Source organism: Phoxinus phoxinus (assembly GCF_949152265.1).
Source record: "Phoxinus phoxinus genome assembly, chromosome: 2".
Classification (NCBI taxonomy): Eukaryota; Metazoa; Chordata; class Actinopteri; order Cypriniformes; family Leuciscidae; genus Phoxinus; species Phoxinus phoxinus.
In genome coordinates, this window is record NC_136877.1 from 20,453,644 (window position 1) to 20,478,442 (window position 24,799).

A 24,799-nucleotide genomic window follows, 5' to 3' on the forward strand; every position below is an offset into this window, starting at 1 on the left:
TTCAAGATACAACTTTGAACTCCATTGATTTTCAAAGTGTGGACAAAGAAGAGAGAAAGTCTTCTGGATTTGAAACGACATGTGGATGAAGTGGGTGAGTAAATGAGGACAGAATTTAAATTTTTGGCTGAACTACCCCTTAAAGTACCATCTAGTAGATCTTCACAGACTCAGGACTCATTACATTCTATTATTTGAGAGCCTTATCCTTTAGTCTGTTGTTGGAAGGGGCATTGCAAGGGGTCACGCCCAACATTCTGTCTCCCTAAGTAAGGTCTGACCATTTGCATCTTCATTCACCAACCCTTCCCCTTACCCCTTCCCCTTTGCACGTTCACGTGAGAGTAGGGGCTATCCCAATTCTCGTTTTGATCGATAGAGGGCTAAGGGAAAATACCCCTTAAAACCAAGCATTTTCGCGAGCTCGATCAAAACAAGAATTGGGATAGCCCTTACTCTCACGTTAACGTGCAAAACTAAGGGAGCGGGGTAAGGGGAAGGGGTAAGACAGAGAATTGAGATTCACCCTAAGAAACCTGACCAAACCCTAAGTCGATAACATCCACAACGGATCTCAATAGAAATGTTTTGTTCTGGCAAACACTCATTCTCACGGGATTAAAGCTCCCAGCCCTGCTCCAAAAGCTCAAAGGCCTGCTGAGAGACTCTGGCATTTGCCCCCACAATCCCTCTGTCACAAAATAAAAGGCCAAGATGCAAACACTTCCATTTTTACTGCTTTCAAATGCATAGAGCAAAGCTTTTGTGCTACAAGGAGGGCTTACACATGTCTCCTCAAAAGCTCTCTCATATGCCAAGCTTCACACGATTCCAATAAGAACCCTTCCAGCTCAGTCCAGTACATTCCCACTCTTCTGTTTGATGTATAATATTCAGGCAGTCATTAAAGCTTTTATCTGTCTCTTAGCAAAATGCTTTAGGTAATGGCTAAATAAAATTAATCATTCAAAGATTTAATAGGGATGAGTGATTGTTCGCCTGCACATGCTGAAAAACATCTTCAATCTAAAACTGAACTTTTCACTCTCAATTTCATTCTCTCAAGGCAATAGTGTTGTTTGAGCTGGTGACTAGTGTTCCTTTTGTGACCTTTCACCCTCACCCCTCCCTTTTTGTCTTCACATTCAAGATTAGTTTGGCATCTCTCATCCGAAAGATCCATATCCCCACTGATCCAACCCACTGTGAGTTGAGGTAGACAATAGGGGGGTGCAGAATAAGGTAAACATAGTCTTATTTTCTCTTCACTGCACTCATGACAACCACAGCACGTAGCTGCCCGACTCTGAGAGTCCAATGAGACCACCAACCAGCAAGGCTACAACATTTGCATCATGTTCCTGAAATCGAAAAAAGAGACACTTTTGTCTCTGAAAATTAAAAAAAAGGCATATTACTCATAAAACTTAGTGTGAAATTATATTGTTGTTTTAAATTAATTACCATGAACTGAATTTGTTAAATATGATAAGAGCAACTTCAAGTGTTTTTTGTTTTTTTTTGCAATTTTTAAAGATACACTGTAGAAAATAACTATGCATTCCAATTAGACTAACACAAAAAAGGTCATGCCATAAATATACAACAGTTTTTTCAAGGGATAAGAGCTTGTACATATTTGACGGAATAAAAGCTTATCTACACAGTCAAGCATGCAACGCAATTAATTAATTCGGCTATCAAGGTGAGAGCATCTCATTAATGATGTATTCATTTTTCCATCAGGTGGTACTGTGCATCTGCACATTGTAGTTCTTTTATTCTTTTCTTTTCTTTCAAATTTTTTTCCCCCAGCATGTCTCTTCTGATGTCATCTTTGCATGTAAAACTGGTGGTGAAAAGATCAAAGTTTCAGCAATTAACGAAAACTGAGTCACTCTTGGTCCCTGCGGGAATAGACATCTCACAGATGAAAGAAAATGGTATGGATCTAAACTTGGGCTAAGAGACGTAATTGTGCATTTATATGTGTTCATAACTGACCCCCGTTGCTAGCCTGTCGCTAGTCATCAATCAACCTGACTCTTCTGCGCAGCTGAGTAACACAGCTCCACTTGCTAATGTATAATATCTAAATTTTCCATTTCCCATTGGGAATTAAGCAGATGTGCCTGCCTTTACCGGTAAAGAAAAACACTGCATCCTCTAAGTTATTGCCAAAAGTGATGAATGTGCGCTAGCCTGTAAGCCTCTCTAAATGGAAAGACACGATGACATAGGTGGACATTGCCGGTTCTCTCTTGATATTTGTCTACTCTTTATCTTTAAACTGTCCATTTAGTGCCAGAAATAGGGAAGCCTTTAAAAACTGTTAAATTAAGCACCTACAAATAGTGCAGTATCAGTCATCTATGACTTTATAATAATAAAAATAAGTTTTCAGTAACCGTTGCCACTATAGACCAGTGCTTTTCAAACCTGCCCTGCTGACGCCCCACCACTGTACATTTCGGATGTCTCCCTCATCTAACACACCTGATGCAAATCACCAGCTGACTAGAAGACGTATGCTGCATCCCAAGAAATCCTAGTTTGTTGGAAAGAGTATTGGAAAGATACCCGGATGGTCTACTTTTTTCCGGTTAGAACCCGAAGTGCATATCCGTGTACTCTCAAATGGCTAATAATGTCCACAACCCATTGCGTGTTGGATGAGAATTCAATTAGAAATACAAACAAGAACAAAATGTGTTAAAACCTACAAACATGTTTAGATAAAGGGATTTGAGTGATTCATAATCAGTATCTAACTAGACACACTTCAAATATTTTTTAAATATATGTATTTTAAATATACTAAAGTACAATTATTTTAAAGTGTGTTAAAAGTTGTATTGTGAAAATAGGTAAAAACATGATGCTAACATACTTTTAATATATTTAAAGATACAAACAACTTTTGTTAGTATATAATGCAATGTATTGAAAAAGGGAATATATTTCAAATACAATAAAGTATCATTTTGTCACTAGGGCACAGTCAAAAGTATGTACTTTTTCTTCACAAAACCAGTACATACTGTACTTTTAGGGGATCCTATAATTAGGTCAATTGGGACACAGAATTACACTGATCCGCCATTAAAACCACTGCCAAGTAAAGTGAATAAAATTCATTATATTGTTATAATGCCACCTGACAAGAGGTGGGATATAGCGTATTAGGCAAGTAAAACATCAAGAGTAATGGGTGCCCAAGGCTCATTGATGCACGTTGCTAGCAAAGGCTAGCTCGTCTGGTCCGATTACCCAGAAAAGTTACTGTAGCTCAAATTGTAAAAAAAAAAGTAATGCAGCCCATGATAGAAAGGTGTCAGAACACAGAGTGTATCACAGTTTGCTGCATATGGTGCTGCTGCATAGCTGCAGACCTGTCAGAGTGCCCACTGCTAAAACCAACAAGGCATGTGAGTATCAGAACTGGCCCATACGGCAGTGGAAAAATGCTGCATGTTCTGATAAATCATGTTTTAGTAGGTGGATGGCTGGGTGTCTGCACCATTAACCTGAGGAAGAGATGGAAGCAGGATGCACTATGGGAAGAAGGCAGTGTTATACTCAGGGTAATATTCTGCTGGGAAACCTTGGATCCTGGCATTCATGTGGATGTTACTTTGACACGTACCACCTAACACAGACCATGTACACCACATCATGGCAATGGTGTTCCCTGATGGCAGTAGACTCTTTCAGTAGCAATCTGCCACACTGCAAAACTTACTCAGTGCTTGAAGATGGCGATACACACTGGTACACAGTACTGGCACTTATATATTTTAATCTAGCGTACCCTCACTGTTTCTTGCGTACCGTCCCACTTCTCACATGTTGCCAGTACTCTGGCCCCCACACTGAAACATATAATCAAGCTATTTATTAATTGTATACTGTATATCGTTCTGAGCTTTAGAATGAGTTTTGCATCCTCCAGCAATCTTTTTTAACTTCTCATGACCATGCACCTTTACTATAATTTTTCACGTTATTGTATTCATGTTCTAGTGTATTTATTGTGGTACATTTTAACTAACTTGTTTAAGAATGTATAATAGATAATCTGTTATGGGAATAGATCTAAAAAAAGAAAGAAAAAGTTAAAATTGACCTAAGCATGGTAATGAGGAGCCATCAGTGGTCTACATGTAATTATATCCTTAACAAATGCTATGGTTAAACAATTACAAAAAACTAATTTTTCATAAGGCCAATTATAAGTTAGAATCAAGAGCTTTACAGTACCTTCTTGAATTATAAACACAACAATTGGTTTAAAATGTGTTATGTGTTAAATGTGCAGATATTCCAAGAGTTGACTGGAAATGAACATGTTCAGTATAATGGTGCGTTCACACTGGACGCGAATAGTGCGTCAGGCGCGAGTGATTTCAATGTTAACCCCGGATTTCCACCAACTGCGGATCGGCTCCGCTGTGTGTCGGCTCCGTGCTCCGCTGTCCTTCAATACCCACCAGGTCCGGATTTGTTGCAGAACGGCTGCGGCCGAGGACCCACGAGATCTCGCTAATTCACGTGTGATCGCGCGATATGTAGTTTCGATAAACAGAACCACCAAACCAGGAACAGTTTTCCGCCACGATCATCATATTTTCCGCCAAATATGATCCGCCATGATCACGGTGTATTTTATTTTGAAAATTAAACGGATATATTATTTTGTTTTGGTTTGTTCTGTTTTTTTGCTCGACTTCCTGTCCTGTGCACTCTGCCCTGAAGTGCTGCGGAGCTCTCCGGCATCCGGCAAAAATAGAAGCTCTGCGTATCTGCTCCGGAGGGCTGCGGATCGCCGGAGTCGGAGCGCAGCCGTTCCGCAGTCAGTGAAAATACACACATTGACTTTAATGGAAACCTATTGACTCCGCCGCCGTTCTGGAGCGGATCCGCAGCCGTTCCGCAGTTGGTGGAAATTAGTAAGTCAATGCAAAGACGCGTCACGTGCGTAAAAAAATCCTGCGGCGCGATTGAGGCGTAGAGTGCAGCGCGGTAGACGCGAATTAAGCGTCTGGCGCGTTACGCGCAAATGATTTTATAGTGCTTTTTGTGCATTCACGCGTTTGACGCGAATTCGCGTCTGCCGTCCGAGTTGAAAAATGTGAACTTCTGCGTCAATTCGCGCCACGTTAACCAATCAGGAGCCTGCTTGCTTCACGTGGCATAAAGTCACATAGGATTATGATCGCTCCGATGCGGGACAGCAGGTCATCAAACTGGGCGCGGGACAGTCGGAAGTAGCCTACCGCTGAAAGCGACCGTCATCCAGGCGCAGCTGCTGGAGCAAATGGTGAAAAACACTCCAAACTTTGTTCGCCCACGAATGGTCTGGTGGACCCAAATACGGCGACAATGATCCCTACGCCACCGTTCTGCTCTCCAGAACAAATACAGAGCGGTGACTCTCTCGATAAATGATATATCAACATCACACATCTTGTAAAAAGATGGCCGCCAACGGGTTTCGAAACTTTTTAAACTTTTGCTTCAAACTTATGTTTTTACGCGCGTCAATTTCGCTCTTGACGCGTGAAAAAACATAACTAGACGGTCATGGAGAATGGTCAAGCATATAACTAGACACAGCAGGCGCGAATTTGACGTGCTATTCGCGTCCGGTGTGATCGCACAGTAAGAAAATTTAAGTAAAGAAAGTTTGACTTCCCATGGCACCTTGTAAATAAGTGATAAATAAGTTAACTATAGGCTATTTGATAACTTTATTGCAGTTATCAACCAACTTTGCATGTGTGGACCATTTTGCACAAATAAAGCAACACAAATAAATAAACTTCACAAAGGAGCATTCCCTGGGACCCTGTTAAATGGTTCACACTTTAACCCCCCAATGTTCAATTCCAAACTACGCCCTTGCAACCGAGGGAGACAACCAGTCCCCCCATCCCAAACAGAAGTGAACAAAATAGAGTAAATCACCTTTTTAAAGTAACTTGATGCTTCAAATAAAGATTGCATTGATTACATTGTTACACCAGTAGGTGGTGACAAGTGACTGTTAAAAATGTATTTGTCATTGAATTATTCATTCAAAAGATTGATTCAAAAACGCTGATTTATCCAGTAATAACACAAGTGACATATTTATAATTGAGTCACTGAATCATTTATTCAAACCAATTGTTAAAAAATAACAATGAATTAAAATGAATTGTAAAAGAAATTGTAAATAGACTGCAGCAACAAACATTATGTAAGAACCTCTAGTAAATGACTTGGTTTTTTTTTAGTTGTCAGAATTGTGGGAGATTGTGATCACTATTTAAATTGTGGGAATGAAATTGTGATCACTTTTTAAAACAAAATTGTGATTCTTAACGTTCAGAATCGTGCAACTCATTGAGCAAAAACTCCATCAACATTTTAATGTGATTAAACGAGTTGTGAGAAGGAGGGGGAGAACAACTTTTCTCCAAGTAGAGATTCTTTTGCATTAACGTGTTTGTGCCAGACACAATTCACAAATGTTGTTCACTGACCTTCCATGTGCCTGTCTTGATAATTAAGTGTGGGGAGGAAACATGAAATTGGCCTGTTTTATGTTATTATAGATTATATAATATTTTATATTTAAGTACATCTAAAAAATCATTAAAAAAAAACATCTATCTTCCCAACTAGTGTCCCCCCAGTGAATCTCAGCCATTTCCAGCCCTGCTTAAAAGGTAAGCTCCCATGTGGTGAGGTGCGCCTTTTAACTAAATGGTTGTAAAGATACTTTCTGAGCTGGAACAGTGTTCAAACCCCAATAAAAAGTTGAACTCATTCTTGTGAAGTGTCATATCAATATGCCATGTCTACAAAGCTTTCATGATCATAAATCAAAAGTCTACCTTGAGACCCCTGTGTATTGAAAGTCTGTACAAAACCTCAATACATGTGGATTTTATTACATATGTGCAACGCAGAGCACTAGCCTTAAATCCAAATCAATCTGTGTCTAGGCATGTGAATTTGAAGAGGAGTACAGCATGATGCATTAAAGAAGCATGCACTCTACATTTACTCTATATGTTTTATGAGTTAGATTTCGGATATCTTCACTGATCCCACTAAAGCAACTGATTCCACTGTTGAGATTTTATGCCACTACTTTGACAAAAGAATCAGACACCCGGCCTCACATGGACATCACATGCCAGCATTTGTGATTTATTTTGATTGGCTGCATTTCTATGGGTTATTTAATATGGAAGCCAAAGAAATAAGTCTCATGTTGTGAGATCATTACATGCCTTACTGGTTTTGAATAGAGAAAATCTCTGAGAGGCAGCATCTCACCATGAGCGCGCTTAGCAATGTATGATTACAGTGAATCAGTTGTTCAAACAACAATTAATGTATTTTATGTTTTACAGATATTAGAACTGGTTAACATTACCAAACCAACCATAGAATAATATGGTCTTGGAAACTAAATTAAATTATAGATCATGTATATGAGTCAAGTCAAGTCATATTCATTTATATAGCGCTTTTAACAATGTAGATTGTTTCAAAGCAGCTTTACAGAGATAAACGTATAATTTAAGGTTACAGAGATTGTTTTGGCTTTATAGCGGTTCTTGAATAATGTTATTTTCCAGCTAAAGTTAGTTTTGATTGATTCACTTCCTTTGAAATGATCATTTGTTATTAAATTAGGGGCCGCAAAGACGACTCCGTTCTCTTTAAACAGATTTTAAACGCAAACCTGTGCGCATCAATAATTAATTCTATAGTTATGTACGTTTGAATATATGTGCGCAGGTTTGTAATTCCCTACAAACCATGCCTAAACAAAATACTTGTCTTGCCTATACATTTTGATACAGAATTGTATTTTATTTTATCACTTCAGGTACGCGAACCGAAATTTTCAGAAATATGAGATGTATTATTATAAAAATAAAAAAAATTACATGTTATGTATAAATTATGTCAATTTTTCATTAATTGCGTTCAAAAATGCATTGAGCCATACAGTTGTACTTTTCTCTCTTTGGGAATGTAAAGCAGCTGTTGAGACCACCACTGTGGTAGAGAGAAGATGCAGAATATATTGCAGGTGACAATTTTCAGAGCACCAGCATAAAAAGAAGTTATCGTTTTTTGGCTATCAGTAGATTCAAATAATCATGTTATCTGTTAACATTTAATGGCGTGTCACTACAAATTAAATAGTTCCTGTATTAAAGGAATTTAACAACATTAATAGAATTGCATGCAAAAATGCATTGAGCCATATGGTTTTGTTATTTTCTGTTTGGGGATGTAACATATCTGTTGAGACCATTACCATGGGAGAGAGAAGATATATCTAGACGAGCAAATCAAAAATAAATTAATAAATAAAAAACACCATAATGAAAAGAAAAAAAAGTGAGAATGGGGAGGGAGGGGTGGGGTTTGGGTTATTCTGCAGGCCAGAGTTTGCAATACAGTTGCTCAAATGCTGACTCGTGTTACTGCTTTATATAACCTGTCCTATATAATGTGAGTCATACTGTATTTCTATAATGGATGAAACAAAGCAGTTTATAACAGCTGGCCTTTGGAGCACCTATGACACCTGCTTTAGATGGCTTCTTATAGTCTTGTGCACCTGCCTCCTCAGCTCTGAAGAGGCACCAGAGGGCAGGAGGATAAAGACATTGGTTGTAAGGGTAAGAGAATGTATGACCTCACCTGTGTATGGCTGTCTGTCCTCACAAACACAAACACACACATATTCACTTACACCTGTGCTTTAAAGGAAGTCTTGGATTCTCTTGTGGCTAAAAGCCACCAGATCTTGTCCTCGGAAACTGACAGGGCTGCTTTTTGCTGTATAATTGCTGCGCTTAAAGGCTATTTTACATTCCAGTTAATAAATTATACAGCTTCAAGTCCAAATCAATTTGCAATTTATAGTCTTGCAGTACTTTTAAAAGGCAGACTTTGAACCCTGACCCCACATCTATCCTTTAAAGAAGCAAATGATTGTGCTATAGTAATACAGAGGTATTTTAACTTGAGCAGGTGCTATAGGTCTGTGCAGCCCACCTGGCATCTCTCCCCCAGAGCAGCTGTTAAATCAAATGAGAAATGTCAGTCTTAAACATTGCATTGACTTCCATTCAGTCTAAAAGTTGTTTAAATGCCACTAGATATTCAAATTACCAGGACTCTGTCAATTGTTTTTCTGACCTTTGAAAGTGCACTTACATTTCAGAAAAACAATGAAAAGAAAAACGGAGATCAACAGTATCCATTCAAATTCCAGAACTTGTCAGATGTCAGAACTCAACTCATTTTCAGGAAACAATTTTCCGCACACCTAAATAGTGTTTCCTATTTTTATGGATGTCAGTTAACCCTTTTTCTACTGAAACTTGTGTCATTCACTTATTCCATGTTAAATTGAATAAATTATTCAATAACTGCTTCAAAAATAATTTAACTGCATTCAACAGTACTACTGCTTTTTCATAGATTTTACATTTGAGATACTTGTCAATGAAACAAAATAATAAAGGGATGAGTTCATACAGATTTTATGTTTAGATCTGTTGTGTAATGGGCTCTTCGGGTCTCTCGACTTCCACACACTGCAGTATTGCAGTTTTAAGGATACAATTGTTTAGAGCACTGACACTCTCAACTAGTCTTCTTCAACCCCCTGTAATTTACAGTTCAAGCTGGTCTGTGGTGAAATATCTGCTACACCTCTGTGAAAGGGGAAACATTGAATCTGCTATGTGGCCTGCTGGTATGCTGCTTTGAAAACGTATGCCTGGTTTCACAGACAGGCCTCAAATTAAGTCAGAATTAGGCCTTAGTTAAATTAGGGCATTAAATAGCTTTTATAAATGTGTCTTAGAAATAAAAATAAATGGTGTGCATATTTAGCCAAAACAATGGCATTGATCTATTTTAAGATAGGTCAGGTAAACTACATTACTGTTCAAAAGTCTGGGTGTCACATGCGCACTCTGGACTCTGCTCACACTCGCAGACATACGAATGATCATACGTTGATAAATGTGGCGGTTGAAAACAGTCGTCATTTGAATATCACGCCCCTAAAAATGTTACTGTATAGAAGCATCACCCCTAGAGTTTACGACATGGAGAAACATAAACCGGCCAAGAAGAGGAAGTAATCTCATGGAAGAGAAATTGAGCAGTGTAACTTTTATGTTTGGTTGATTGCATTTTAGTTTGATGATGAATGGCTGAAATGTCAAGCTAGTTACGCTAGAACTGATATGTTGTGTGTGCGGCACTGTGGGCACCTGAGGCATCTGCACGATCAGTTGGTTTTAATAAAATAAAAATAAAGAAAACAAGTACAATGTGTTAGTGTCACAAAAATGAGCATATAGCTTATACTACTTGTCACACATTTGTTTTCCTTTTGTAAATCTGTCAATTAGCCTAATTAAGTGAAATATATTTTATGTAGTCCTATTTATTTTATTCCTTTTATATAGCCTAGTTCGTTTTATTCTGTTTTCATTCTGCGTGGCAGGTGTGTGATGTGACGATGTGTGAATCCTTCTGTTGTTTATGCTGCTATTTGCGCAAGTAAAGCTAAACCCCTGTTAATGATCGATTATGAGCTTCACGAAAATATTCTAAATTAAGAAAATGCTCTTGTTACAATTCTGCACGTAATTTCCCCCCTATTCAAAAACTCAGACCAGGGCCTCATGTATAAAATGTTCATCATGTAGATTTCATGCTAAAAGTGTGCGTACCAACAAAAGCTAGATTTTGCGTACACACAAAAGTTTTCCAATTAATAAAATCATGCGTAGCATACACCAGAACCTGCGCAAAATTCCCTTTTATTAAACCCAGTCAGTGGAAGATTGTGTGTACACATGGGCGTCATTTTGGTTTGAAATGTGCTGGGGACAGAGACGCATTCGAAAGTGCATTTTTAGAAGTGCTGGGTACAATGACTCATTATTTATTTTTTTCTCTTTCGCGCAGGTCATGTTTTGAAAGACGATGTCCTGTAGCTTACTAATGTAAGCTCTCCAAGCTACTATGCTATCCACAGAACATAAAATATTTGCATTTATGAGGAAAAAAACAATGTTATGGATGTGACAGTTCTCGGACTGCTTTAAAACTTTCACAGAGACCTCAAACAAAAAGCACAAAGCCTTTCTTTAAAGTGAATTTTGTTTTGTATTAATTGTATCTTCATTTTTATCAATGTTTCAAGAACCAATTGCCTGGATTTAATAAATAATAAGTAAAGCAGATAATAGATATGATGACACGGAGGCGCCGGCGCATGAACTGGAGCTCGTCTCATAAATGAACCGAAACTGACTGAGGCCTCACAGACCTGAAAAATATATCTATTATCTACAGAACGCTTGAAATCATACTTTTAAACAGAACAATTCAGAACGAAAAAAAAACTATGTAGTCTGTATGAAATGTGTATTTCTCTCCAGCGCGTTCACTACTGTGAATATCGCGAGTCAGCATTGTCAGCTTCATCTATGCAGCCGACCCAGAAAACACTTGTTTATTAATAAACAATTAAAATGTCTCCTTGCTATATTTGACATATTCATAATCATTACTTTTGCTGGTTCTTTGTGACAGCTTTTAGGTGCTTTATTGGCAGCGCCACCCTTAAATGTTACATGAACCCGTCACCACTGCATCAGCACCGAAAACATGGAGTTTATTTTTTTTTAAATCCCCCCAAAAATTGTGATATACGAACCGAATCGTGGTTTTGGTGTATTGTTACAACCCCACTAGCAACCCTAAAAAAAGTGGTGGGTACAAAATGACTCATAACGAAATCTGGTGGATACCCGCCCCCCACCGAAATCGCAACCCAGTCTCACGGCAGTTCGTGATATGGTCACGTAATTTAATCTATTGATTCGTGGCACGGGCACGTTTATTTCGTTATTTTCGTAATTCCAGCACGTTTTTAAAACTAATGTATTTCAATGGGAAGCATCTTTCGTGATCAAAGCACGATTCTATCTGCCTATCGGGCTGCAGTAGAGAAGCTGTTTAATCAACATTTATTCACGAGATCTTATCATGGTTTATGTATTTATTTTAATTATATTATTTCGTTCTTATTGCCAGGGAAGCTGGATTGCTTTGCTGTTTATTGATATTTAAAAAATATATTTTATTAGTAGGAAATCGCGCTGAAGAAGTCTCATTCCGAACACCTCGCGATATTTGGCATCAGTTCACGTGTGCCAGATGTTGGTAAGTAGTCGTAAATACGCTGTCCTAATAATGTTTGATATAATGTATTTTCTGTGTGTCGAAATTAATCAGATTAGCTCAAGTTCAGTCACTGCATTATATCTGTCATCTCAACGGAGGCTTTGCGTTTCATTGCTTTCTATGAAAATGGTTTCTATGGTGATTAAACACTGTCTGTCACGTGATGTGCTATACAGTAGGCCTAGAGTAGACCTTCAATCAGTTAATCATATTCATATCAGGTTTTTAAGTTGTACAATTAGTTCCAAAGTTGTATGTGTAGTAGAAGCACAGTAAAAACAACACCATGCTTTTACCACAGTAACATTAGTTTTACTGTGATAAGTCTAGTAAAAAGACCGTAATCACACAACTTACCATGCTTTTACCACACTATTGGTAGTTTTAATGTGGTACTTATTGTAAATGCACAGTAACCACAACACTAACCATGCTTTTACCTCAGTAACCTTAGTTTTACTGTGATGTGTTGTAAAGGACAGCAATCACAAAACTTACCATGCTTTTACCTCAGTATTGGTAGTTTTAAAGTGATAATTGTTGTAAATTATGCATATTAACCACAACACCTACCATGCTTTTAATGCTTAATAATGTAACATCCAATATTTGTAAGGAAAATCAGTACTTTTTCCTTTAAATAATCCTATATATTATTACATAATGCTATTTTATTTTCTCTGTTTTCAGCTGAAAAGACCAAAAGGGCCTTTCGAACTCAGTCAGCCCATTATTGTTTGAGGACAAGTAAACGGAGGAGACGGACCGCTGCAAAGACAAATATTCGCAATGGTAGGTATGTGTTGGTTTTAACCCTAAATCAAACATTTTATCAAGCATTTGTTGTTTCTTAAACCTGTTCTTACAAAACCCATAGCCCAATCAGTATGAACAGTCTCAAAGTCTTAATAATTCACAAGATTTAACAAGTTGTCAAATTCGTACGATACTAGTACATATTTGTATACTTGTACATAATCCTGCAGCTTTTACTCCTAGTCCTCATTGGCTACTGCCTCAATTCCTGTACATATTTATCGCGATATTTGTAAATCAGTTGCGCCCCTTCTTGGATAGTAGTCTGATGTCCCACACACTGTCAGAAAGTTTATATTAATTGCATTGTGTATTCATTCAAATTATTACAAAATAGTCCCTGTCTGTTGTGTTCATGTTCCAATGTCCAATGATACATGATGTCTCTCCACACCTCATAACCTACCTCTGTTTGCAAGAGTGGAAAAGCTAATCTGACTTGTCACATGACATCAGATACGTGATTATTTTGTCGTAATCAGATCAGTTACACTGCTGATAACTGTCCCGTTTGCATATAAATCATGTTATTTTTAAACGAGTTCATATGATTATTGCTTGCTATTAAAGACATACTTTTATTCATAGAAATGCCCACATATCAGTGAACGTATAACATAAAAATGCTTTTAACATTTAATTATGCAACACTCTTTACAGAAATATATCCTACAGTTGTATAACTGACTGCTTGCATGTAATGTAATAAAATTACCTTCCTTTCTGTATTGCAGGATTACTTTGTCCTTTTTTTTAGATCTCTACAACATCAAACTCAACAGCTCTTTTAAGAGCCAACCCTCACAAGAGCTACTAGTGAGTCGCAGCGGATCTTGCCGTGATCAGCCCTTCCCAGGTAAAGTTTCTAGAACATTTCAATCAGTATTTACTCATCAAATGCTCTCTCCTGAATTGTAAGGTAAATTATAACTGTCTTAATTTATGTTTCAAGAACAATAGTAATTGCACGAGTAAGTAGATACTTTCTTGTTTTACAGCAGAGAAGGAAGACCAGTCCTTATATCAACACAAGCTAATCGAATAAGTCCTTTGTTTCGGGTGAGGAAGGAACAACTGGTGCCCAAAGAAGACAGAAAGGTGCGCAAATCCATTGGTATGTCTTGTATTGAAACAATGCTGTAATATGTAGTACATAATTTGATGTTGACAATTTTACATTGTACAGGTTACAGGAAGCTCTTGAAACAAGTGACAGAAGAGTATGTTGTCTTGAAAAAAATCAAGCATCACTTGCAAAGGCAAAAGAGACCATGCCTTTCTTAAAGATATTTTAAAATAGGTTGCTGTTGATATGGGTAAAACATTTTTTGTTCAGTACTTAGCTTATATAATGTGCTGAAATATTATATATATATATATATATATATATATATATATATATATATATATATATATATATATATATATATATATACACATATATATATATACACTCTCAACCTTAAAAAGGAGAACGCAAAAGGGCCAGAGTTGCCCGTTCCTGATTTAAATTTACAAAGCAGCAGTCAGTACATTATATAATATACACATTGATTTATTTTATACACACATATGTGTGTATAAAATAAATCAATGTGTATATTATATAATGTACTGACTGCTGCTTTGTAAATTTAAATCAGGAACGGGCAACTCTGGCCCTTTTGCGTTCTCCTTTTTAAGGTTGAGAGTTTACCTCCAACCCTAATTGAGCACATATGAAAGTCTTCAGCTTTACTTATAGACAATAGGCAGGAGGGTTTGAGGTTGGAGCTAAATCTGCAGGACAGTGGACGCTAAGGGCCAGAGTAGCCCATCACTGCTTAATATATCGCAGAACATAGGCCCCGTTTACACGAAGTGAAGACACTGATATTTCCCTGCGGTTTGGCCTCTCATTTACACGAAAACCCAGTTTTTATCACAGAAAACGATTATTTCTAAAAACTCCGGCCAAAGTGGAGATTTTGGAAAACTTTGTTTGCACGTTTGCATGTAAACTGAGTTTTAGGCAGCGACGTCACAATATGAGACTATTTTCGGGATTCTGATTGGCTAACGTGGGCTTGAGCTTCTCGTTACACTGCCACCTACAGGTTTGGCATGCTCTGGACGGCATGTACACGGGTTCGTGTGCACGATGTTATTTTTGAAAACAAAGAGGGGTGAAATGTCCGTTTATGAAAATAGCCATCCACGTGTAAACGTAGCCATAAGCTGACCTGACTGTCCATTAAACAACTTAATTTGTATTGTTTGTGTTTTTTGCTTTACTTTCAGACCAGGACTGGAGAACGCCTGACAATGGGATGTTGAGACTTCTTCCTCTGGTTGAGAAAAAGCTACACCACATCAGTGATCACATCTTCTGTTCTTCTGTTGTACTGTAGGGTACACCTGAACAAACTGTTTAGACGAGGAAGAAGAACATGAACATGATCGAGACATGTACAGGGAAGAGCAAGAAACCAGTTTAGTGATAATGAATCATTATTTTCCAACACAATATCAAATCTGTTTTCTGTATCATAGGTGACTGAATATGATTCTCTGGCACTCATTTTGTGGCTCAGCAGCTGTGAATGGATTAATATGATGTTAATGTATTTTTGAAGACACATTTTTATTTATCTTGAATCTCATTGTCTTTATGCTACTTTATCAACTTTATGCTGTGTCCTCCAATAAAGTGTTGTGTAATAAAGTATGGTGAATATTGTTTATTGAAAGTGGTGTTTGGTACAGTAAATAAAAACAATATTTGAGAAATTTTCATTTCTTATTTCTTTAGTTTAGTTCATAATTTAAAAACAACTACATATAATTAATTACCATGATTCTTTTTCTTAGGACATACACATTTAGATCTGGTTAATGATATTTGGGACAAAAGTTGCAACAAAACAATGCAACAAAAGTTGCACATACTTGCATGTATAAGCTGCAACTGCAATGTTTGCAGTGAAATAAAGGGAAGCTATGTGAATAACAAGAGGCTGCAGTGGCTATCTTGCTATAAACACTTCAAGCATAATTGAAGATGATCCATGTTGATCATTCTAGTACATCTACTAGCCTACTGCATTTAAAATGAAAGCATAGACGTTACTGATGTCAGGGATATAAGCAGCAACCAGAGGGGGTGAAAAGGAAATGTAGGCACTGTTTTGTTTTGTTTGTTTTACTGAATGGTGCATTATCCCTGTGTAATAGTGTGTGTAGATCTGTGTAGATTGTACTGCACTTCCACCCCCAAGGGCCCCCCAGAAGAGCAAAAAACTGCACATTTCAAATGGCTATACCTCACAGTCCGGTTAGTGTATCAAAGAGAAAATCAGCAGGACAACTGCTTATTCTATGTTTACTAAATAATGCTGGGCCCAGTTTTCTGACATATATGGAAAGCTGGCATAAAGGTTATTTTTAAAGTGCTCACAGTAAATTATCAAATTTCAGCCTGTCCCTCATATATGTCATAAAGGTTTGCACAATGAACAAATTTAGATATCCAGTTGTCCATTAAAGATATTATGTATTTAACATTTATTGTTTCATTACTAAACGTTTTAAACTACATTACCCACGTATCTCTGTCATGCTATCAATGGAACAGGAAACATTGTCCTGTAGTTCATTGAAATGTGCAGCCATGCTTAGGGTTAGGGTGGGGATCTCAGTAAAGGAGCAATTTCTCACAAAACAGAGACACTTTATCATTAACTTTATGTATAACTAACGCAATAATAACACCAAAACATACTTTGTAACATGAAGCGCCGTTTTATATGGGTTAAACGATAGTCCAATCACAGCGAGTTCTGCGATAAAGTCACAGCCAATAACAATCCAGCTGTACAGATGCGTCACACTTACTTGCCCATTTATGGAAAATAATGACAGATCTCTTCTGGTTCCGGCTACAGGGATAGATACCTTAAATATTTCATATTTAAACCCAAACAATATTTGGGCTGTAATGTATTAATTCTAATTAAATTATAAAACTCACATTTAAAAACAAAAGACTCCTTTGTGTGGTTACCATCCAAAAACGAGATCACATGATCAATGACACAAATGTTTTTATTTGATTAGACTAATTCATAAATACATTTGAAAGATAAACTTTTTTCTAAGCAATGGCCTACAACAGGGGTAGTTTTGCAGTATTTTAATTAAAGATAATTACATATACTAAAGTGCTTCTAACATTTACAGTGTATGTATAGTATATCAAAGGTATATCAATTATATTCAAATAAATGTAACAAAATCACAATGAATGCACACAATTTTGAAAGCATATTCCAATATTTAATGTCAAACTGTTTAAAGACAAATGTAGTGCCAAACCTACTGCACAACAGTATAAAAATCAGTTAATTATATAAAAAAACAGGTATAAGATACAGGGGCAATATATTATAGGGACATATACAGTAACGTTAAAACAAATCGCTATGATGAAGTTATATTTTTACAAACCAAGAGATGAGACTCAACTTTTTTATGTGAAAATATATTTGTTTCTTCGTTTCTTCGAACAAATAGGCAAAAACGTAAGCACAACGTTTTACATTCTCACCTTTAATTCTACATCCTTGTGATCATTAATCACTTTTATTGTCACTAAATGAAAGGCAACTTAAAATAGTTAATGATTATAAACGTCAGTAAGAAAATGCTTCAATAAAATACATTCACGGGTATATTACATTTACATTAACCAGGTAGTGATGTAATGATGATACCATAGATGTAGTTATGGTGGACATTTACTATAGTGACCACTGTAATAAAAGGTTTAATGAAGCTAAATGTAAGACATTAAGTCCATCTAAATGTAAAGGTAACAAACTCAGAATAATATCCATTATGTCAAGTGTCTCATTTCTGTAATATTCTTTCAGCACCAATAAGATTTCCATAAATATGGATTGTTTTCTAAAGGTTTTCCTGAACACTCTCACTATCTTCAATTGTTCGGACAAACACCTGCTATATACACTTGCAGAAATATACATGTGTCTATTGCATCATGAAGTCACTGCATGACTAGAACTAATGGATGGCAATGAATATGTCCTTTAGGAAAACACCTGATGCGCACTGACGCTTCTTTGATGAAGGCATTAGGCAGACATCAAGCACAGTTTATGAAGCTGAAAAGAGAAAACAAAATGCTTTAACAATATGGAAAAAAGATAAATCACTATTTTCAATATTGGTTCTGCATATATCAAAGAGATCCTGAGGAGGAGTGGGACTTCACATGAAGACTTTCAGAAACTGTGACAGAGCAAAGGGTGCACCTCGCTGGACACATCCGACGCATGCCCAAACAACACCACCCAAAGACAGTGATGAAGTGGACACCACCAGGAGGATGCAGGAGACCGGGAAGTCCAAGGAAGACATGGAGACAGATGTTTCACGAAGAGCTGAAGAATGTCAGTGTCCCATGGGAAGATGCGGAGAACTTGGCCACGGATCGAATACGTTGGAGGACACTTGTTGCCCAATGTGCCCAGCACAGGACTTGATGATGATGTTGGGAGTTTATCCATAACTGTGGGATATATTTCTGTAAAGAGTGTTGCATAATTAAATGTTAAAAGCATTTTTGTTATACGTTCACTGATATGTGGGCATTTCTATGAATAAAAGTATGTCTTTAATAGCAAGCAATAATCATATGAACTTGTTTAAAAATAACATGATTTATATGCAAACGGGACAGTTATCAGCAGTGTAACTGATCTGATTACGACAAAATAATCGCGTATCTGATGTCATGTGACAAGTCAGATTAGCTTTTCCACTCTTGCAAACAGAGGTAGGTTATGAGGTGTGGAGAGACATCATGTATCATTGGACATTGGAACATGAACACAACAGACAGGGACTAATTTGTAATAATTTTAATGATTACACAATGCAATTAATATAAACTTTCTGACAGTGTGTGGGACATCAGACTACTATCCAAGAAGGGGCGCAACTGATTTACAAATATCGCGATAAATATGTACAGGAATTGAGGCAGTAGCCAATGAGCACTAGGAGTAAAAGCTGCAGGATTATGTACGAGTATACAAATATGTACTAGTATCGTACGAATTTGACAACTTGTTAAATCTTGTGAATTATTAAGACTTTGAGACTGTTCATACTGATTGGGCTATGGGTTTTGTAAGAACAGGTTTAAGAAACAACAAATGCTTGATAAAATGTTTGATTTAGGGTTAAAACCAACACATACGTACCATTGCGAATATTTGTCTTTGCAGCGGTCCGTCTTCTCCGTTTACTTGTCCTCAAACAATAATGGGCTGACTGAGTTCGAAAGGCCCTTTTGGTCTTTTCAGCTGAAAAGAGAGAAAATAAAATATCATTATGTATAATATATAGGATTATTTAAAGGAAAAAGTACTGATTTTCCTTACAAATATTGGATGTTACATTATTAAGCATTAAAAGCATGGTAGGTGTTGTGGTTAATATGCATAATTTACAACAATTATCACTTTAAAACTACCAATACTGAGGTAAAAGCATGGTAAGTTTTGTGATTGCTGTCCTTTACTACCCATCACAGTAAAACTAAGGTTACTGAGGTAAAAGCATGGTTAGTGTTGTGGTTACTGTGCATTTACAATAAGTACCACATTAAAACTACCAATAGTGTGGTAAAAGCATGGTAAGTTGTGTGATTACTGTCTTTTTACTACACTTATCACAGTAAAACTAATGTTACTGTGGTAAAAGCATGGTGTTGGTTTTACTGTGCTTCTACTACACATACAACTTTGGAACTAATTGTACAACTTAAAAACCTGATATGAATATGATTAACTGATTGAAGGTCTACTCTAGGCCTACTGTATAGCACATCACGTGACAGACAGTGTTTAATCACCATAGAAACCATTTTCATAGAAAGCAATGAAACGCAAAGCCTCCGTTGAGATGACAGATATAATGCAGTGACTGAACTTGAGCTAATCCGATTAATTTCGACACACAGAAAATACATTATATCAAACATTATTAGGACAGCGTATTTACGACTACTTACCAACATCTGGCACACGTGAACTGATGCCAAATATCGCGAGGTGTTCGGAATGAGACTTCTTCAGCGCGATTTCCTACTAATAAAATATATTTTTTAAATATCAATAAACAGCAAAGCAATCCAGCTTCCCTGGCAATAAGAACGAAATAATATAATTAAAATAAATACATAAACCACGATAAGATCTCGTGAATAAATGTTGATTAAACAGCTTCTCTACTGCAGCCCGATAGGCAGTTAGAATCGTGCTTTGATCACGAAAGATGCTTCCCATTGAAATACATTAGTTTTAAAAAACGTGCTGGAATTACGAAAATAACGAAATAAACGTGCCCGTGCCACGAATCAATAGATTAAATTACGTGACCATATCACGAACTGCCGTGAGACTGGGTTGCAACCGAAATCGACGCCTATGTGCGTACATGTATCTCCACCCTGTCTCCTCCCCGAAACAACCATATGGAGCTTACAACGCCTAGTTTTGCATAACATCATCTGCATATCCTTTTCATGCATATTCCCATCTACGTGATACCATTAAAGGGTAACTAAACCCCTGGTCAGAGCCTGACTCCACCCACTGGCAATATTTAAAAAATGCTGGAAAAAGCATTTCAGAGAAAGTTTTTAAAGAAGAGTTATTTTCAATCTGTTCCACTGGCCAAATTGTATTTTTTTAATTGTTTAAACAAATTTAACCTATTTTGCCTATAAGGTAAACATATATTTTAGGATGTTAATATATTTTGAATGGAGACAGATAGGCCTTATTTTTTGCAGTGTAAATAATTGTCTGACTCAGCAAGTCACTGACAAAACCTTTAAAAAATAAAACGTGCATATCGTTTCCTTCCAATTCTATCCTTCAAGTACAATGGTATTTTTCATAATAATGGGAATACCACAGAAATGGTTATCATTAGGCTACAGTCCGTCTGTGCACGGCACCAACAGCACATCTGTGTGCAGCAGAGGTTGTACAGTACTGTGTCATCAGACTTATTCAAACCAGTCAATGGACCGTTCGATCAACGAGCGAGTCCTTCGGTCTGTCATACATTTAAATATCTGTCCGCTGTAGTAGACACCATAGAAGGTTAAATAACCTGAGAGTAAGACAACACTGAACGTTTATATGGAGTGACGCTACACAGTCATCATATAAAAGCAGGATGTTGTCGTAGAAGGCACTCTGCAGGCTGCAGCACTGAATAGCTGAGCAGGCATCAAATCCATCAAGTCAAGGGATTTACAAGAGATGATGAAGTGTCATTACCTCGCTCTCCTCATTACCAGGTCCTCATCAGTGGCAGCGTGTGCGTAATATTAATTAATGAGAGAGGAAGAGCAGAATAGGGAACACATTGACTTCTCAATTTATATTCTAGAGATTTCTTTTCTTCATTTTGGTGACTCTGGATCAAGGAGCCCTCGTTTCTTTAAAAGCAAATATTATTATTGTAATTGACCAGAGGTACATAACAGAGCAAGGCCAATATTTTACCATGTCAATTCAATAAACTACTAGACTCAATTTTGTCATGGCAACTATGTAATTAGCCCGTGTAGCTAAAAACTGACAGCCAAATGAGACCCAGGAAAATATATCGGCTTATACTGAGCCTGTCACTGCTTCTATTTGACCCCTGGGTATCAACCGGATGCCTGGTTATTGTGATAACTGACAAATTTTGCCTTGTATGACAAATATTAACAATGGAGGTGTGCACAGCAATTCTGATAATTGACGTTGCACACACGTGGTTTGTTAGTCTTTATATGTGCTGCTATTTGGTGTCTTCTGGGTGGTAAAATTTCAAGAATCGCTCATTTGCTTTGGTGCACTAACAGGAATGGGTCGCAACCAGCACTTTAATGAGTATAGTGGGTATAGGAGTTCAAATAAAATGGAAATTAGTTGAGGTGCGTAATTGTGTAAGCTACTTTGATACAGAGCGTAGGGGTGTGCAGAGAACAGTAGGGCTGTAAACGATTAATCGTGATTAATTGAATCCAAAATAAAAGTTTGTGTTTACATAATATATGTGTGTGTATTGTGTATAATTATTTTGTATATATAAATACACACACATGCATGTATATATTTAAGAAAAATTTGTTATTTATATATAAAATAGTTATATTTATATATAATATAAATCATATAAAAATATATATGCAGGATATAAATGCAAATATTTCTCAAATATATACATGTATCTATGTGTGTGTATTTATATATACAAAATAATTATACACAATACACACACATATATTATGTAAACACAAACTTTTATTTTGGATTCGATTAATCGTTTACAGCCCTAGAGAACAGTGCTCATTTTTGCTTGTCGAAAGACAAATAACATCAGGAAGACAAAGAAAGACTAGTAGTATAAAGTAAGTTATGTTATGACGAATTAAAAAAAAAAAAAAAAACAATTCTGTACTTTGCTAAAAGCATTTTAAAAGCTCATTTATGTTCAGAACATGGTTTAGCAAAAGGATTCCTGATTACTAAAGGTGCAGTATGTAATTTCTGACTCTACTAAAGCATAAAAATACTATAATATGTTTGCAGATATTTAAGAAACATGCAAAGGTCACATGCTACAGCCAGTTATTCTGATTTGAAATGTGTGTTCCGAAATGTCGTATTATCCGCTGCCAATTTACCCAACAGTATTTCGACAACCTTGGGATGCCAGTTGGTGGAAAACATAGTGAATGAAAGCAAGCAAATGAACTGGGTCAGAGATCACAGCTTTGTAGATGTAAAGCTTTAAAAGGTATAGTAGAAACTGCAAATTGTGAGTAAAAAATAATTAAAACAAACCTGCAATCACAAAGAAAAAGTATTTTAGTATTTTGCAATATTGAAACCCTGCTTGTGAATATCAGGTGATTGTGCTGTGGCACCAACAAAACATTCAAAAAGTTGATGGCACTAACTTGGCCGATTTCCATTGATTATTTCTTCCTCAAACATGGTCATTGTAGAAACCCAGTACTTTGCAAACTTGACTTTTTTTCTAGGCCGACTGGTGCACACCGACGTGAATAGCACCAGCCGTTCAGATTGGATTTGGTGATTTCAGACAGCTCTTGTCATTTTTTGTGCACAATATGCATCAGGCGGTCAGAGACTGTGGGTGGTCCGTTGGTGTGCTGTCTGAGGCTGAGGCATTTGAAACTGTGTGAAACTATATCAAACTGTTCATGCACTATATGAAGCCCTTATAACTCAGGAAAAATACCCATGCTTTCAATATTTTAATGACATATAATAATTATATAGACAGGAAAACAGTACACTTGCATCATTTTTGAACGGTTGAAAGTTTTGTTTTGTTTGGAGAACACTTTCACCTTGTCTGAGCTTTACACTTCAATGCTTCACAAACTCTACGGTCCCACAGAGTATCGGCCAAAAATCAATACACAACTCTCAGAGACAACTGAAACAACTAAAGCTTAATTTGCTTTTGCATGGTGGCAGGAGGAGGTCAGTGAAGAATGAGAGTCCTTACATTTTCACAACTAAACTACATTGTTGAGGTTTTTTAATCTAATTTTTTTCCCTGCCATTTCCACGAGGACGTGCCAAAGAAATCCAAGTGAGCAAACAGAAGGGCTGCTAAAGCTGTGTCTTCTCTGGCTTCAGAAGGGCCCAGGAAGGGGCCTATTAGTGTAGAGAGGATTGCAGTGAGGCTTTTCAAGCAGTCTAGGGAAAATAAGTCAAAATATCCCTGTCTGCACACAAAAAAAAAAACATGGGGTACACAGAGTGCTCAACAATGCAGCAAATGACAGGTCAAGTATTATCAAACGTATAAATCAAATATGAATTGTACATTTTAAAACAACTCTGGAATAAATATTAATTACCATCACCACTGAAAACAATATAATGCAATTAAAAGCTGTAATTATACCAATGCATGCAATTAAATGCAATGTATGCAGTCCATTTGGCCATAAGAGGTGAGGACAGTTGACAAGGCTCAACTAAAATCAGTCACTAAATGCCAGAATCTGAATAGATTTTTCACAGCCATTTAGTAACTCGCAAGGTATAAATCTGGGTGGATTGGCATGAATTAGCCAATTCGTTTCTGAAGCTAAATGCTAATGGAGATAATTTTTCCTTCTTAGATATAAAAACCAGACATTGCATGTCAATAGCTTCCTTCTGAAGCCCTATATATACAGTGATGTTCAGTCAACAACAATAAATCCATTGCAAGCTGCTTCCAGTACTAATTTAAATATATAAACAAATCCATTCACTCTTTCAGGGAAACATATCCACAAAGGTGATACACTCAATGAATTGTAACATTGATATGCTAAATCCCCAAGTATTTTGTGCTTAGGCAAAAGTTTTCTCTCAAACTTTCAAACGTTAGCATGTCCAATTCTCCAAGCCCTCATTTCCTCCACACCACTCCGCCAAGTCGATATTAGCCTGGCGGTAACAGGCAACCTAGCTCCTCTCGCGCTCCCAGTCAGCCAGACTCTGCCTTTGACTGGTCTACAGGCAGAATCTGCCAGTGCTGATAGTATTGACAGGTTGCCCTGCATGTGGTCCAGAGCACACAGACTATATGA

At 37.0% G+C, this 24,799-nt stretch overlaps 2 long non-coding RNA genes across 4 annotated transcripts; one reads left to right on the forward strand and one right to left on the reverse strand.

The window, feature by feature from the left end:
- The first annotated feature begins 11,944 nt into the window (after window positions 1-11,944).
- Window positions 11,945-15,841, forward strand: LOC306992472. 2 transcript variants are annotated; one of them, XR_013796291.1, is made up of 5 exons: window positions 11,945-12,270; window positions 12,982-13,083; window positions 13,842-13,963; window positions 14,106-14,221; window positions 15,388-15,841. It is a non-coding gene; the product is annotated as an uncharacterized lncRNA (long non-coding RNA). The 2 variants fall into 2 exon arrangements; XR_013796292.1 differs by having other exon boundaries at window positions 14,106-14,205.
- Window positions 15,842-17,262: 1,421 nt separating this feature from the next.
- LOC306988403 lies at window positions 17,263-20,326 on the reverse strand. Of its 2 annotated transcripts, none has more exons than XR_013795392.1 (3): window positions 20,186-20,326; window positions 19,374-19,475; window positions 17,263-18,691 (listed from the first exon to the last, which is right to left on the reverse strand). It is a non-coding gene; the product is annotated as an uncharacterized lncRNA (long non-coding RNA). The 2 variants fall into 2 exon arrangements; XR_013795393.1 differs by having other exon boundaries at window positions 17,712-18,691; window positions 19,370-19,475.
- Window positions 20,327-24,799: the final 4,473 nt, after the last annotated feature.